A 4866-nucleotide genomic window follows, 5' to 3' on the forward strand; every position below is an offset into this window, starting at 1 on the left:
AGGGGACAATTTCTTGTCTGCTGATGTATTGCTGACCTTAGAGCTCTCCCCAGATCTCTTTCCTGACTTGTGTTCATGCCTTCCCTTCCCTGTGTGGATGTGAGCCTACCCCTCAGCCCATCCGTCTAAACCTTCAAGTAGATGTCACAGAATTGTCAAAATGTCTCTCTTCCACATCTTCCTCCAAGCTCTACTTCTAGCTTGTCTCAAGTCAGAAGATGTTATCCCAGTCAGTCACCTGACTTTCAGTTCAGAACTTGTTCCTCTTGAGACCTGGCTCTTTCTTCCCCTTTCAAGTCATTACCGAGTTGTATTTTTAGCTCATAAATGTATCTGGAAGCTTCTTTGTTCCCGAGAGCCATGCCACTGACTTCTCCATCCTCCACAGTCTGCCAATGGACAAATGACTGAAAACAGATTACATCACGCCTGCGGGACACTCTGGTCCAGCTTCCTTCTTCAGGTGGTATATTCCTCCCTAAGCCCCATGCAGCTGCGGTGACTCCCTGCTTCTGCCATGCGCTTTATCTTCTCTGCTCAGAACTCTTTCTCCTTGCAACCTTTGCTTTCTCGCAGCTCCAGCTTCTGCTAATTCTATAATCTAACTGAAAATGTTGGATCCTACAAAACCCGATATAAGACTTCCTTAATGCTCTTTCTCCTGCATAGCATCCTCTTTCTTTTCCTTTCAAACCACTAAATTTCTAAGTATAAGTGGTTTGCGTGGTTATTGATTATTCATATCCTTCGAACACTGCTTTTTATTTTTATTTATTTTTATTCATTTATTTATTTATTTTCTAGTCTGTGTAGGCCCAACAAATAGGATGGTTCCTGGTAGTAACTGTTTTCAGAATGACAATGAGTGTGTTATGTTGGCTAAAGGGGTTATGACAAAATAATCAATTCAATTTTTTTTTTTACCCTATCTCAAATAACCTTTGGGTTATGACTTTCTCATGCTGGATTTGTTTTTTAGATGGGAGACATTTCTTTCTTCCTTCCTTCCTTTCTTCCTTCCTTTCTTCCTTACTTCCTTCTTTGCTTTCTTTCTTTCTTCTTTTTTCTTTTTTGAGACAGGGTTCTCTGCGTACCCTTGGCTGTTCTAGAACTCACTCCGTAGACCAGGCTGGCCTTGAACTCACAGAGATCTGCCTGCCTCTGCCTCCAGAGTGCTGAGATTAAAGGCCTGTACCACCACTGCCCAGCTGTGAGATATTTCTTAAAGGCTGATGCTCAGGCAACAATTCTGTTCAAATGGGTTTCAGTTCATGTGCAAGATGTGGTTCTGAGAGTATTCATGGTGTCCCCAGACTTGAGATCAGGTCTGGAATTGCATCAAGTTCACTAAAGTCAGCCACGGAGATGCTTTTTTAGACAATTACATTTGGTGTGTGTGTGTGTGTGTGTGTGTGTGTGTGTGTGTGTGTGTGTGTGTGTACACCCCCACGATGTGCCTATGAAGATCAGAGGATAACCAAAGGAGTTAGTTTTTCCTTTCTATCATGCTGGTCCTGGGGCTTTCAACTCAAGTCATCGGACTTGGCTGTACACACCTTTAAACTGAGCCATCTCATTGGTCCTCAGTAAAGAATTTTGAAAGCCTTCTATTTAGTAACTGTCTTTAGGTTCGAAAAACTGCAGATGAAAAGACACAGCCTCTTCCCTCGCAGAAGGATCTGGTTCCATGGGAAATGGGCAATTATCCAGTACTTAGAATGCCGGAGGATCAATGCCTTAGCAGACTCTAAGGATCTGCCAGACCTATAGGCAGTGAGAAGGGAAAGCGTCATTTTCTGCAGAGGGGACCATACCTACAGATCTGAGAGGAGGACTGTCTGAGTCATTGTTCTATTGCTGTGAAGAGACACCCCTGAACACTGCAACTCTTATAAAAGAAAGCATTCGATTGGGGCTTGCTTAGAGTTTCAGAGGTTTAGTTCATTGTTATCATGGCAGGGAGTGTGGCAGCTGTGGTGACCTGAATGAAAATGGCCCCCATAGACTCATGAGGAGTGGCCTTATTGGAGGTGTGGCCTTATTGGCATAGGTGTAGCCTTATTGGAGAAAGTGTGTCACTTAGAGGGTGGACTTTGAGGTTTCAGAAGCTCAAGCTAGGTCTAGTGGCTCACTGTCTCTTCCTGTTGCCTGTGGATCCAGATGTAGAGCTCTCAGCACCATGTCTGTCTGCACGCCACCACGCTGCCCACCATGACCATAATGGCTAAACCCCTGAATTGTAAGACTGAACCTTTTACTGCCCCCTCAATTAAATATTCTCCTTTATAAGAGTTTCTGTGGTCATGGTGTCTCTTCATAGCAATAGAAAGCCCAATAAGACCGAAATACATAGGCAGACATGGTGCAGAGAAGTAGCAGAGAACTTTACATTTGGATTTGGATCTACAGGCAGCAGAAAGAGAGAGACACTGGTCCTGGCTTGAGCTTTTAAAACCCCAAAGCCCACCCCCAGTGACACACTTCCTCCAACAAGGCCAAACCTCCTAATCCCTGTCAAGTAGTGCCACTCTCTGAAGACCAAGCATTCAAATCTATGAGCCTATGGGAGCCATTCTTATTCAAAGCACCATAAGGACTGTTCATTACAGTGGAATGAGACGGATAGTATTTCAAGCACTCAAGCTGAGGGTCTGACCACATCAAATCTTGGTTCTTCTCAAGTCCCAGAGTAGAAACACAGGTAAGCCAGATCTGCTGAGATAATGGTATGGACATTTAAACAGGTGTCTACGCCTCAGTCTTCATCTCTGAGTCTCTTAATTCACAGTTAAAGGTGAGAATCCTACTACTCACTGGCCAACTGCCTGAGGCAGGTGTTGGTCCCTCCCTTGGCTGTTAGGGTGACCAGGATTGCATGTGGATGGGGAGCAATTGCACTGGAGCCACCCGAGGTTGAGAGTCTATGGCAGGAAGCTCTTTCCTGAGCCTGATGGTGGAAGAGATTTCGGTAGGAAGACAGTATATGACAAGGTAACAAATTCATCTGAGACAACATTCTGGGAAACAGAAAAAGGTCTATAATTTTCAAGTGAACAATTATAAAAGGTAAGCAAAACCCCTATCTGTTGAAACCACAGTCTCAATCACGACTATCATTTAAGATAACGCCCACTTGTGACTCCAGAGTAGAACATGTCTTAGCCTGAAATCATTAGGATTTCTTTGTATTGCTACTGATTTTGAAAGATTTGAAAATGAATCTGTGTGGTAGGTCATTAACAAAATACTGACCCAGACATCTTAACCTTAATCCTGCAGAGAAGGCAGGTGGGCACAGGAGGCCACTAGACAAGAACTAACTACTTCCTCCCTCATTCACACAAGCAGTGATGTAAATGAGAAGCTTATCTTTGTTTGTTTAGGGTGGGTTTGTTACGGCAATTTGTAATTGGTGACTTATAGACAGTGTAGGTTGGAACAGTACACGGCATTTGTAGGCTGACTAGTTCGTGGTCCTTTGGTCTCTGGACAAGACAGAACCTGTCCACTCCATAAGTCTGAGGTTCTGAATATGTGCAAAGGGTTCCTGTTGACCAGCAGAGCAGAACTGTGGGATCAGGACTAGGTTTCTATTATGGTTATTTAGTTCCTCTGGGTTTAGTGTTGCAGCTCTTTTTTATTTGTCCTGCACTGTCCTTTAACTTATAATTGCCCTTGATTAATAAAGGAGTTAAGAAGTTCATAAACAAATCTTACAATGAATTTTCAAAAATAGTGCCATATAAACATTCTCCCCTAAGTATACAAGCTTTTTAATGAACTTGTAAAATTCTGTGCATGTAAAATGTTTCAAAAGGACTATTGTGTTTTTCCTGTGTTACCCTAGGTTAAAAACCAGCGTAAATAGCATAAGCTACATTGCTCTGATAGTTTGTAGTACTGATGCCTAACCAACTTTTCCTAATTTAAAACTTCATAGAGAGGCAGAGGCAGGTAGAGCTCTGAGTACAAGGTCAGCCTGGTCTACAGAGCAAGTTCCAGAACAGGCAGGGCTACATAGTGAAACTCTATTTAAAAAATAAAAAACAAAAAACAAAAACAAAACAAACAAACAAAACAACAAATAAATAATTAAATTTCATGAAATAAGTAATTTCTTTCTTAGATATGCATAGATTTGTTTCTTATTTTGAGTTGATGACACCTCTAGATATATAAATCTGTTGCTTAATAAGTTGTGTAATCTTACAAAAAATAACTTTGGAACTCACAAAATTGATACTTCCACAGGACCCTCAAGAAAAACAGACCCCAGCTAAATGAATATTCATAGCAAATCATATGATGCAGCAGGACATCACAGTCTGAAATCAAGATATTGGCCTTTTCCATAATTTTTTTCTGTTATTCATTTGTGCTCCCATTTTGTGGTGTGCTGGGAATCTAAAGTGCCCTCCCCTCTGCCCTCTCCATGCTCCTTCAGGTCCTGCCACTGAGCTACATGATCAGCCTTAAAGAGAGTCTGCCAGATGGGTGCATTCTCACTGGATTTTACGAGTTTTCTCATTTTTTCTTCCTTTCAAGAAATGTTTTATCATGTATAATGCTGTGGATACTGAAAGCACTTAGAATTAGGAATAATCACAAATAACACCGGCCCCCTGAGATTATATGTTTCAAATCTCTGAAGTTTGGAAGCAACATTTCAAAGTATAGGGAAATCACGGGCTCCAATCTCTGGTTGACCTGCGTGGTTTTCTGAATTGGGCTCTTGATGTCACCCAAAGAAGAGGGGGAGAAAAACCTGAAATGCTAAATGTTTTTATTTTTCAAGGTCCAAAATTTATGTTTCTACAAAACAAGCACACAGTGATACAACTGATATCATAGAAAACAGACCAAGGA

The sequence above is a fragment of the Peromyscus leucopus genome, chromosome 5 (genome assembly GCF_004664715.2).
Source record: "Peromyscus leucopus breed LL Stock chromosome 5, UCI_PerLeu_2.1, whole genome shotgun sequence".
NCBI classification, from domain to species: Eukaryota; Metazoa; Chordata; class Mammalia; order Rodentia; family Cricetidae; genus Peromyscus; species Peromyscus leucopus.